Raw genomic sequence first — 14128 nt, forward strand, 5'->3', positions numbered from 1 at the left:
CTTTGTTTGCTCATTGTTACCAGTGGTCAGAAATAGCTTCTGCACACAGAATGATTTAGTTTACACTGTTATTAATATTCAGTCAAAATGACCCCTACAAAATGGAAAATTACATTTGCTAACCAAAAATGACTTCACACATTGGTTTCCATAGCTGTTTTAGTATCAGGAGTCTTACTATAAAAAAAATTATTGCTACACAACAAAACAATTAGAATAAAACTTGACCATCACAATACTTCCCATGGGTAAATTTGCGATTCGTATTTCATACAAATTAAATACGTTTTTTTCAGAAACAGTGATGAAGTAAATAGCCACACTTTTCTTTCTAAATCAGCATACTATCACTAACAATTAGTGGAAATTAATCTTTTTTCCCAGAAATTCTCAGAAGACTTTACCCTAGGAGTTGGCTGTTCTGTCATGAAAGTCGTCATAACATTTGTAGCTTACAGACTGCAGGCTACAGACCTCATAAACAAACTTAGAGGATATAGTTGTCCTGCACAGAAGTATAAATCAAAACAAATATATGCAATACATGGAGTATTTTATATATAAAAATATGTTAAATGTTCCATATCTCAAATATTTTGCTGTCAAACCCACTGAGAGTTAGTAAGCTAGCATGAGACAATAATAAATCCTTATATTCGAACACTAAGGGATGAGACATTTTTTCCATGAAGCTGTCAAACACTAACATAAGCCATTTCTGTCCTAAAAACTCAGGAACATCTGCACCTGCCTTAAGGAGCATGCTTAAAGGCAAACAAATGGAGCTTGTATTGCAATAAACACTTTTTTCCATACTTCAGACTTAATGAAAAATGCTGACATGGAAAGAACTTTTAGGTAGTATTGCTACTTGAGCTGTCACTGCTTCCCCTGTCCTGTGATCTCCAAGTTAGAGAACTGAACAATCTGACTGTAGGTCTGACTATTGGAAACCTAATTTGTAGAATTACTGACAAATTGATCAGCTAGTACATTCATTCTCCAGACAAGAAAAAAGGATATGATTATGTCAGGCAGTGTGCAAAAGACTAATTCATTAAGAAATGGCCATGTTATTCAGTCAAATTAGTGTTCTACAATGATTTTACCACTAATTATAATATAATATACCATTAATTTTTGGAACCTAATTTACACATTTATTACCTCAAGCTATCTGTTATTTTGGACCTTATAGCTTTCTTGTGCTTGTGACCCATCAGACTAACATTCTGGCTGAATGTCAGAAAGGAATAATAAGCATGCTAATCTACGTAAAACATGCTATAGGCTGGGAACGGATTGTGGGCAAGGTATGAACATTCATGGTACACTACTCAGATCGACTGAAAGTCTGAACAATATGATGTAATGATCTCTTGTGCATCTAACTGCATGGTTGTACTGTAAAAAAAAGTTCTAAGCTTGTTTCTTCCCTTTCCTGTAACTAGTCTAGTCCAGATACAGATTTGTTGTATCCAGGACTGTTTGTAAGCTTCTGATCCCCCCCCCCAAACTTTTCTGTGTTGGAGGGAAGTCTTCTAGCTTATCAGTGGGAGTGGTAAGCACTAGGTAACTACCGCAAGAGGAGTGGTTTCTGGCCCAGAAATTGTAGTTTATTGGCTGTTTAGGCAGTTTTTCTATCCCTTTCAACTTTCTGGTTTAAAAGCCCACTTTTGCATGGGTTTGTGCTTGTCAAAGCCCTGCACAGCGGCACTGAGCTGACGTAAACTATTACTGGTGCCAGAAAGTCTGCTCTTCAGTTTTTCCCTTAGAGATATTGCTAGTTCATTCTCTCTCTCTCTTGCACTTCAAATAGCTTAATCGCATTGCACTTCAGCAGGTTTTTGTAGCAATTATTGTAGCACACCTAAGTGCCATCAGCACTAGCCATTCTTCATGGAAATAGCTCCAGTACTTAGTAGTTACAACCACCCCTCCTGGCATGATTAAAGGGCAGTTCCCTGTGCTTTCTCCTATTAACCAGGTGCACTTGGGCATTCTGAAGCAGTGTAGCAACTGCCTCATGTACACAGACTACCCTCTCCTCTTACCTCCCAACACTCAGACTTGTGAGAAATGCACTTATATCACCAAACTGGAAGCTATGCACTCTCCAGCCAAGACTGGACAAGCTAGTCAAGAGGAGGAGGTCAACACCTGCACCACACCACATGGAACACATAGCCCTCCAGAACATCCATCATCACCGCTCTCACATATAAACACAAACCACACACCCACCTTTGCGGAGGCACTCAATAGAAATGTACCCAAACAGCAGAGACCTCCAAGACAGAAATGCAGTCAACCACCACAACATAGCACAAACCGCAGGACACATAGTTCACCTCCAGAGTGTGCCCCTCAACCTAAGCCCCTAAGGCTAAACACCTTGCCCAATACACTAATCATAGGTGACTCAATAATGAGGCAGACAGATGTCCCACTCACTAGGTTGAATAAGGAGAATGTAACAGTCAGCTGTCTATTAGGTGCCAGAATCTGACACATAACACACGCACTCAGGTCATTCCACAACAAGTACAAGTATGACTCTGTCATTGCCCATGTGGGTGTGAATGACCTGAGACACACCTCCCTGGACTACATGAAAAGAGACATGGTGGAGCTCTCAGATTATGTGGCCCAGGCAGGTATGACCCTAGCCCTGAGCAGTATCCTACCGTCACCCAGAATGATACCCCAGTGCAAGCAAAAAATGATTGACTTCAACAATTGGCTACATTTCTGGTGTCATTCTAAGGAGATCCAGTATTTGTCTGCTTGGGATGACATGAATGACAGACCTCGATGCTTTGCCAGAGATGGACTGCATCGGTCAACCCTGTGTTTCCTGGTACTGGCTAAGGCTCTTGCTACCCCTATAGTGCCTTTTTAGGCAGTCTTCCAAAGACCAAATTACCATTGTAACAGCTATAAATATATGCAAGCTGAGGGTCATGCTGCTCAATGTTAGAAGTCTAAATCTCAAGATGCACTCGCTTGAAGCACTCCTCAAAATGGAGAACATCGACACTTGTGCTGTAACTGAGACCTGGTTTAAAGCTGCAGAAAGCACCCCTGCACTACCAGGCTATAACTAATTCCACACCTTTCGGCCCTGAAACATGGACCGAAGCTCCATAGCCAGTGGTGTCTCCATAGTCATAAAGGTTATGCACACCTCCAGACTAGTAGTCCAGCATAACACATCTGAGATACGTCAGGTACAATTAACATTGTGTAAGATGGAGATCCAGGTCATAGCCTGCTACAGGTCCCCAAACATGTGCCTAGACTCTCACTCAATGCTCCTAAGCACCTTGGAATCTATCAAGGTCCAACCCAGCACTCTCATACTAGGAGACTTCAACTACCCTTCCATCAACTTGGAAAACTACTCAAGCACCAATACACTGGCCCAACACTTTCTGGAATTCATCAATTCCAATTCCCTGGACCAGCTCATTCTGACCCCCACTAGAGGAAGCAGCATCCTTGACCTGGTTATTGCTAACATGGGTGACCATTGCTCTACACCAATAGTCAATCCCTCCCTGGTCAGATCCAACCATAAACTAATCACTACGGAAATCCACATCTCACCCACACCCCCGCAAAGGTAACCACCTTGAAAAACTTCTCCAAAGCTGACTTTGGGCTCCTACAGAGGTAGCTAACTTCATGGCACCCATGTCAATGGAAAATAGCTGCATGACTGTGGAAGCATACACCAATGCACTGTGCGAACATGTACATAAATGCATGGAACTAGCCATACCCAACAGAACCAAGATGCTCTCCTCCAAAAAGAGTAAGCCAATCTGGTGGTCTCCTGCCATTAATGAACTCTACAACAGAAGGAAGAAACTGTTGCAGGAAAAGGTGAAGTCCCAAGACTGGAAAAACTCCCTTATTAGCCTCAACAAAAAGTTGAGATCCCTCATCAAGTCCTGCAAAGTCAGCTATGAAGGCAGAATTGCGGAAGACACTAAAAACAATCACAAAGCCTTCTATAGTTATATCTAGAACCTCCACAGTAATACCAACATTTGCTCTGAGTTACTGCACAATGGTACCTCCTATACTGAGTGCACAGATATTGCCAACATACTGGCCTACAGATTCAGTGCCAACTTTACCCCTCTCTCCCTCCCAAAGGACCAATAACAATACCGGAAGAATGCCAGGCACCCAGCATTACTGCAGCACAAGTTAAAGCTGCATTGTCCAAGGCCAAGAATACAGCTTCCATGGGACCCAGTAATATCCCTGGCTGTGTTCTACATGAACTACAAAACAAACTGGCACCACATCTGTGTGCCCTGTTTAGTCACAGCCTCACCTCAGGCTTTGTCCCTACCAAATGGTGCACTGCTACAGTCATCCCTCTCCATAAAGGAGGAGCGACTACAGACCCTAGGAATTATTGCCCCATTAGCCTGATGAGTCTGATATGTAAAGCTATGGAGCACATCATAGACCTGATTAACAAAGATATAGGAAATCTCCAAACTCTAGACCACACTCAATTTGGCTTAGTGAAAGGGACATCATGCCTGCTCAACCTGGTTGACTTCTTTGAGTCAGTCACCAGGATTGTGGATGAAGGTAAGGCAGTGGATACAGCCTACCTCGACCTGGCCAAGGCCTATGATACCATTCCTCACTCAGGAATTATTGATAAACTCATCAAACTAGGCATCAACCCCTATATCACTAGCTGGGTTGCAAATTGGCTCACAGATAGAACACACAGTGTGAAAGTAGCAGACTCCAAATCAGACTGTCAACCAGTCACGAGTGGAGTTCCACAGGGATCAGTCCTGGGTCTTTTCCTGTTCGTCATCTACATGAAGGGACTCTGGCTGACCAAGTTTGCAGATGACTGCAAGCTGGAAGCCATTATTAACATCCCAAGTGATGCAGACATCCTACAGAAAAGCATCACTGAGACCAATGACTGGTGTTGAAACCATGGCCTTAAGCTTACCACCAAAACATGCGTCGTCATCCCCTTTGGTAAAAACTCAGTTCCCATTATTTACCAAATTGATGGCAGCCCACTGAACACTGAAGACATTATAAAAGATCTGGGGATGCAGGTTGACAGCAACCTCTCCTTCAACCAACACATTGCCACTGTGGTCAGAAACTCCTTCTATGTGGCACATCTCATTACCAAGGGTTTTTCATCCAGGAAGAAAGAGATCATTGTCTCTCTCTACTTTTCCCTCATTAGACTAATCATTGAGTATAATGCCCCATTTGGCATGAACCTCAATAAACACCTGCAACAGCTGGAGAGGCCACAGAAGTACCTTATGAAGAGGATGCTAGGCATTAAACACATGTACTACACGGACAGATTCAAAAGACTCCAGCTATTCTCTGTCTCATATCACCTACTTAGAGGCGATCTCTGCTTGACTTACAAAGCCATATCTGACCCAGCACTGTTAGAAATGCTACATCTAAATAAATTCCACTCCCTCCACACCACATGCTCCAGAGACCTCAACCTCATTACCACAATCAACAGAACATGCTGGAGGGACAGGTTCATAACCCAGAGACTGCCCATGCTCTGGAATAGACTTCCCAAACATGTCAAGCAGAGCACCTCACTGTCCCTCTTCAAGAGAAATCTTGATGAGTTAGAAGGGTAATAGAAAGTTCACACTGGGGATCACTCCAGTGGCTGTACTTGATAGAGGCACTGGGAACTAACATTGGACGGCACGATGCCAGGGCACTTCTATGGGCTAGGCTTGTAAAGGCTCCAGAGCCATTAGCCAAGTACACACCTATGAACCTATCAGAACTTGCAATCATTGACATCTTATTTTATATGATCCCAGAAATATCACTGCAAATAGAAACTGACTGAACTGTCCCTGCTCTCCTGTCAGCTCTGTATAGAATATATACTTATATATCCCTAGAATAACTACAGTCCACTGGTGGAACAAAAATGTGTTTATTTTTCTGTTTTTGTTGGTTTGTTTTCTTATTTGTTTAGCACAGCACAATCTACACTTTACTATACAAGTAATAGTCCTTACCAATAATGGATATTTTTTAATGAAAGAGTTCTAATTATGGTCCACACTGCCATTTTGTCAGGGCAGCAAGGAATTCTTGCGAGCACAGGGTTATTGTATATTGCCTTTTGTACCCTTAACTCCTCCATCACCGCTTCCTTTGTGAATCATGGAAGACATTGCTACACCTCTTGTCTAGTGGTCTCTTGGAGAAGGATTAAAACTTATGCTAATTTGTCTTGATTGACATGTTGTTTATGATAGACAGGGCCTTCTTTTACAGAATAACTGTTTTGCAGATGATCTAACATTTTGTGCAGCGTGACCTACAGCTGGCTTCTTAATTTGTTACCATCAGTTTTACTTGCTGTTCACAAGTGCACAACACTCCCTACAGTTTTAATTTCTTTCAGGACTCCTACTGTTTTCTCACATAAGTATATATACCACCACAGGTAGTATGGTGGCCTAGGAAAAAATGAACCCTGCTCATTTTTTTTTTCTGAGCTGACTTCTTCATGGATTCATAGATTCATAGAGTGTTACTAGGCTAACAACCCAGGGGGAATTTCTAAGCCTAGCTAAGTTTTCCCGAAAGAATAATGGTGTCCTGTATCCAAATAGGATGTTGAGGGCCAGGCATTTATAAGCTACCTGTGTCCATAAGGGACATGGGTGCCAGGCCCAATGTAAATTTCCATTTCACATCCATTGGTCTAGGTTGTGCTTTAACTGAGTGATAGAGGATCTCAGCTTCACACGGACGTGAGGTCTGTTCCATAGGAGGGAGGAGTCTCTGGGACACATATTAGTCTCCAGTACTTGTAAAACCTTCTGCTTAATACTGAGTGATAGAGGATCTCAGCTTCACACGGACGTGAGGTCTGTTCCATAGGAGGGAGGAGTCTCTGGGACACATATTAGTCTCCAGCACTTGTAAAACCTTCTGCTTAATACTGAGTGATAGAGGATCTCAGCTTCACACGGACGTGAGGTCTGTTCCATAGGAGGGAGGAGTCTCTGGGACACATATTAGTCTCCAGCACTTGTAAAACCTTCTGCTTAATACTGAGTGATAGAGGATCTCAGCTTCACACGGATGTGAGGTCTGTTCCATAGGAGGGAGGAGTCTCTGGGACACATATTAGTCTCCAGCACTTGTAAAACCTTCTGCTTAATACTGAGTGATAGAGGATCTCAGCTTCACATGGACGTGAGGTCTGTTCCATAGGAGGGAGGAGTCTCTGGGACACATATTAGTCTCCAGCACTTGTAAAACCTTCTGCTTAATACTGAGTGATAGAGGATCTCAGCTTCACACGGACGTGAGGTCTGTTCCATAGGAGGGAGGAGTCTCTGGGACACATATTAGTCTCCAGCACTTGTAAAACCTTCTGCTTAATACTGAGTGATAGAGGATCTCAGCTTCACACGGACATGAGGTCTGTTCCATAGGAGGGAGGAGTCTCTGGGACACATATTAGTCTCCAGCACTTGTAAAACCTTCTGCTTAATACTGAGTGATAGAGGATCTCAGCTTCACAGGGACGTGAGGTCTGTTCCATAGGAGGGAGGAGTCTCTGGGACACATATTAGTCTCCAGCACTTGTAAAACCTTCTGCTTAATACTGAGTGATAGAGGATCTCAGCTTCACACAGACGTGAGGTCTGTTCCATAGGAGGAAGGAGTCTCTGGGACACATATTAGTCTCCAGCACTTGTAAAACCTTCTGCTTAATACTGAGTGATAGAGGATCTCAGCTTCACACGGACGTGAGGTCTGTTCCATAGGAGGGAGGAGTCTCTGGGACACATATTAGTCTCCAGCACTTGTAAAACCTTCTGCTTAATACTGAGTGATAGAGGATCTCAGCTTCACACGGACGTGAGGTCTGTTCCATAGGAGGGAGGAGTCACTGGGACACATATTAGTCTCCAGCACTTGTAAAACCTTCTGCTTAATACTGAGTGATAGAGGATCTCAGCTTCACACGGACGTGAGGTCTGTTCCATAGGAGGGAGGAGTCTCTGGGACACATATTAGTCTCCAGCACTTGTAAAACCTTCTGCTTAATACTGAGTGATAGAGGATCTCAGCTTCACACGGACGTGAGGTCTGTTCCATAGGAGGGAGGAGTCTCTGGGACACATATTAGTCTCCAGCACTTGTAAAACCTTCTGCTTAATACTGAGTGATAGAGGATCTCAGCTTCACAGGGACGTGAGGTCTGTTCCATAGGAGGGAGGAGTCTCTGGGACACATATTAGTCTCCAGCACTTGTAAAACCTTCTGCTTAATACTGAGTGATAGAGGATCTCAGCTTCACACGGACGTGAGGTCTGTTCCATAGGAGGGAGGAGTCTCTGGGACACATATTAGTCTCCAGCACTTGTAAAACCTTCTGCTTAATACTGAGTGATAGAGGATCTCAGCTTCACAGGGACGTGAGGTCTGTTCCATAGGAGGGAGGAGTCTCTGGGACACATATTAGTCTCCAGCACTTGTAAAACCTTCTGCTTAATACTGAGTGATAGAGGATCTCAGCTTCACACGGACGTGAGGTCTGTTCCATAGGAGGGAGGAGTCTCTGGGACACATATTAGTCTCCAGCACTTGTAAAACCTTCTGCTTAATACTGAGTGATAGAGGATCTCAGCTTCACACGGACGTGAGGTCTGTTCCATAGGAGGGAGGAGTCTCTGGGACACATATTAGTCTCCAGCACTTGTAAAACCTTCTGCTTAATACTGAGTGAGAGAGGATCTCAGCTTCACACGGACGTGAGGTCTGTTCCATAGGAGGGAGGAGTCTCTGGGACACATATTAGTCTCCAGCACTTGTAAAACCTTCTGCTTAATACTGAGTGAGAGAGGATCTCAGCTTCACACGGACGTGAGGTCTGTTCCATAGGAGGGAGGAGTCTCTGGGACACATATTAGTCTCCAGCACTTGTAAAACCTTCTGCTTAATACTGAGTGATAGAGGATCTCAGCTTCACAGGGACGTGAGGTCTGTTCCATAGGAGGGAGGAGTCTCTGGGACACATATTAGTCTCCAGCACTTGTAAAACCTTCTGCTTAATATTATTGTTTCCTTCCAACATGATGCTCTCACGCTCCAGAATTTGACAAGCAGCATCATACATCACTTTGACATCTCACAGTTTGAATAAAGTCATTCTAAGGGAAGAATGAGAGAGGTGGAATAAGGCAAATGTTCAGAATGTTCCAGCTCTGTATAGTCTCATTATACAACGTGTTATGACCAGACAGTATGGTGTCTCACTGGCAAGATCTATGCCTCACAAGTTCACACTCCAAGGTTCAATCCTGTAACTTAAGAAGTATTCCAAAACAAACTACATTCTTTGAATTATTCCTCCCATCCCCTAGTACACAGCAGCTTTTGCAGAATTGTTCACACAGAACCTGTACCACCATGTAAATGGCTGTATACAGGCTGCTGTCTCTGCTAGAAGTAAGCCCAAAACAAACTCTAAAAATAAACACACTAGTGGAATCCTAACCTTTATAGGGTATATAACAAAAGGAAACAAGTCATGGCTAAAATCAGCAAGAGCTATTCTCATAATGATAGTTGCTCTCTAATTAAATTAAACAGGAAACTAAGAGAACTACTTACTTCCAACAAGGCTTGGTTTATGAAACATTGCCTCCTCCTTAATCCCAAAAAAACAAAATTACTGCTTTTACCTCAACTCAAAAATCTTCCACACCATTCTTCTCTATTACCTCTAACAATGCTACTAACATTACCCCAGATACTACCACCCGCCTACTAGGGGTTACAATTGACAATCGTCTTAACTATGATCACCATATCAACGCCACCATAAAATCTGTTAACAAAAAACTTGGTACTCTCTATAGAATCAAACCCTTCCTTACCCCCATAGCCAGGAAAACCATTGCCCAGACCCACCTCATTTCTACTCTTTTCTATGCCTCTGCTATATATACTAACCTATCTAAGAATAACATTTCCAAACTTTCTACCTGTTATAATAGCATAGCTAGATTCATTACATGTACACCCTTTAAAACTCACCACTGGCTTAACCTCAAACAACTAGGATGGCTAGAATTGCAGAACCACATACTCTATCAGCAGTTACTTATCACTCAAAAGATCCTACATCACCCCAATAATACCCCTATCCTCACTAATCTGATTTCACCATACAAAAATCTAGCTACTCTACGTTCTGCTAATAAACTCCTGGTCTCCTTGATTAAATCTAATAATAAAGCTGGTGACTCACTTTTCACAAACACTTCAGGCAAAAACTGGAATCAGCTCCCTCCTGAACTATCTAACCTACCTTCTACTTCTCTATTCAAAAAACATATTAAAGAACATCTTAAAACTCAGTGGCTTTGTCCCTGTGCTAACCCAGACTAAAATCTATTTCCCCTCCTACTCATACCCTTTTCTCCACCCCTCTATCTTAGGCCTCTAACCTAGGCCTCCTAATCATGCTTCTTTTTTTCTCATAGTAAGAGGAAAAATTATAAGGACTTTACTCTGTTGTGCACATACCCACTTTGTGTTTAGTACAGCTGCCTTTCTTTACCTAAAAATAAACTTTTAGCATAATGTCTATATTCTATAATTACATTACTATATATTTGCTTTTAACCAATGCTACCACTGTACTGTTTTTTTCTTACATGGCCTAGTTATATATTGTTATATATTGTTAACTTGTGTTTTACTACTTATGCTTGGAGCTTTTCTCCCCAGGCCTCTAATGAAAATGGACTCAAATCCAGTTAGACTAGCCCGGTCAACAAATGTAAAATGAAATAAAAAATAAAATAAATAAATAAAATTATGGGGTTAAAATGGCCTTACAGCCAAAACACAACCACAAAGTCTTTTACAGCTGTGTCCAAAACCTGAAAGGCAGCACACATCAGTGTGCTGAACTGGGTCAGTGGTACCACCTTCATTGAGCAGAGACATAGCAAATTTGCTGGCTGACAAATTCAGCTCAAACCCCCCCCCCCTCCATTAAATAGCTACTAGCATACCCTCCAACTCTTAACAGGGAGCATGTCCTGGCAGAGCTCACTAAGGCCAAAAACACAGCCTCAGTGGGCCATGACAATATCCCAGCATGCCTCTTAAATAGCTGGAAACATGACCTATTAGGACCACTTGAGCTACCTTCTAACTATAGCCTCAAAACAAGTTTTCTACCATGAGAATGGAGGAATGTAGCGGTTATCCCATTTCACAAGTTTGGGCCATCAACAAACACAGGAAACTACAGACCTGTTAGTCTGACTAGTCTAATACGTAAAGCCATGGAATTAATTAACATGGAAATGATCAACAAAGACAGTCAAACTTCAGACACTGAACACAACCCAGTTCAGCTTTGCCAAGGGAAGATCATGCCTACTAAACTTGGTGGAGCTCAGCTAATGGATGAGGAGAAAATGGTGCATATTGCCTACATGGACCTGGCTATGGCATTTGATACAATACTTCCCTCTGATATAGTTGACAAACTCACCAAACTGGGCATGAACGCCTGCATAACTCAATAGGTTGCCAGCTGGCTCACAGACAGGACTCAGAATGTCAGGCCTGGTGATACCACCTTCACTAAGAGACCATTCACCAGCGGGGTACCTCAGGGCTTCATGCTGGGACCGCACTTATTTGGCATCTACATCTCAGAAGTAAAAGCTAATGTCAGGGGCCTTTGGCTGGCCAAGTTTGCAGATGACTGCAAACTGGTAGTACTCATAGATTTCCCCTCATGACACAAACATCTTGCCAGAGGGTTTAACACAGACAAATAGCTGGTGCCTTTTAGGAAAACAGCCACCCAGGCTAATTTCTCCATTGATAATAAACCCCTATGACATACCTCTTAATTCTCCAGCTTTTCACAGAATGTTCAGATTTTTACCTCATATTTTTGGTCTGTTTGTCATACAATTTGATGCTTTCTGGCAAATTACTGAGGACTGAAGTTGCTAAATAATGACATACATTTGGGTTTCAGACTTCATATATTTCAGAAAATGTATGCTAACACAAATACTGCTATTCTAGCAACGTTCTAAGTTTATAAGAGCAGTATTTAAAATCTGTCATTATTTTTGGGCCTTTGTCCCCCATTATTTTAGGCTTTATCTAGATTTTTGAAATAAGAGTTTGAGAGGTATGCCCTAACAGTTGATCCAGTAATCAGGGAAATGGGAATATATGTAGACAGTAATCTGGCCTTTGACCAACATGTGGCCAAGGTAGTAAGAAAATCACTATATGTAACCTAACTTATAAGTAAAGGCATCCAGGCCAAGGCAGTCATGGTGCCACTTTGTTCAGCCCTTATCAGACTCATCATTGAGTATAATGCCCCTTTAAACATGTATCTGACCAGACATCTGCAATCAGACTCATCATTGAGTATAGTGCCCCATTAAACATGTATCTGACCAGACATCTGAAATCAGACTCATCATTGAGTATAATGCCCCTTTAAACATGTATCTGACCAGACATCTGCAATCAGACTCATCATTGAGTATAATGCCCCTTTAAACATGTATCTGACCAGACATCTGCAATCAGACTCATCATTGAGTATAATGCCCCTTTAAACATGTATCTGACCAGACATCTGCAATCAGACTCATCATTGAGTATAGTGTCCCCTTTGGCATGTACCTAACCAGATATATGCAACAGTTAGAACACTCACAAAGGTTCCTTACCAGGAAAATTCAGGGTATAAACACACTGTCTGGTATGGATCACATTAAAGCCCTGTCTCTATACTCTGTCTGCTACAGGTTACTGAGAGGGAATCTATGCATAACATACATGGCATCCTTGGATACAGCTCTGATGGATATTTTGCACATCCACAAAATGAACAGCAATAGAACCACTAGATCCAAGCAATTAAATTTTGCTTATAACATAAGACATGTTGGTGAAACAGATATGTGTCTCAGAGGAGACCCATGCTCTGGAACAGGCTCCCTATCTATCTGAAGAAAAGTCTATCCATAACCTACTTAAGTGCAACCTTGACCAATGGATAGGAAATCAAAAATTTACCCCAGGTCTAGCCCCAATGTCCCTGATAGAGGCAGACACTAATGCCCAAACTAATATAGCCCCCCACATACATCACCTCTAAAAACTTCCTAACTAACATGCCCCCTCCTAAAAAATATCCATGATGCATACTGCCACAATTGAATTTGATTGCGCAACGAGGCTTATAAAGGCCCTGGTGGTCGTTAGCCTAGTATATACCTATGCACCTATGAACCAATATGCAGTTGTTGTATGTGCAGATTTTACATGTTTTTCCAGCATCTCTTGGGGGGGTTTCCCTTACCTCCTAAAACATACTTGCTACCTGGTAACAGTTAATATTCCCTCTTTCTATATAATTATATGATACATAGCAAGTAATATACAGCTAGAGCTAGAAAGTCTGGAGCATAAGACAAAATAACTATGCACATTAAATGATGATATTAATCTACCATTATAGTGTAGATTTGAAGAATTCAATATTTTTTTGTCAAATACATTTGCTTTATAAAAAACATAAATATGTCTTTGTCTCTCCATCTCTCTCTCTCTTTATATATATATATATATATATATATATATATATATATATATATATATATATATACATATAAATATACATATATATATATATATATATATATATATATATATATATATATATATATATATATATATATATATATGTGTGTGTGTGTGTGTGTGTATTTTGTATGTGTTGGTTGGCACACTTATCTGTGACCATTATGAAGATTTTCATTTTACAAGGTTATGTGAAATTTTGGCTAAAGTTGCTATAGTACTTATTCACTGAATTTATGTGTATGTGTACTTGTGTGTGTGTGTCTGTGTGCGTGTGTGTGTGTGTGTGTGTGTGTGTGTGTGTGTGTGTGTGTGTGTGTGTGTGTGTGTGTGTGTGTGTCTCTATTTATATAAATAGATATAGTAATATAATGGCTGATTTACCAGTTTTGAACTTTAGTAGAGCAAT

The sequence above is a fragment of the Protopterus annectens genome, chromosome 4.part0, assembly GCF_019279795.1.
Source record: "Protopterus annectens isolate FY-2018-M chromosome 4.part0, PAN1.0, whole genome shotgun sequence".
Lineage (NCBI taxonomy): Eukaryota > Metazoa > Chordata > Ceratodontiformes > Protopteridae > Protopterus > Protopterus annectens.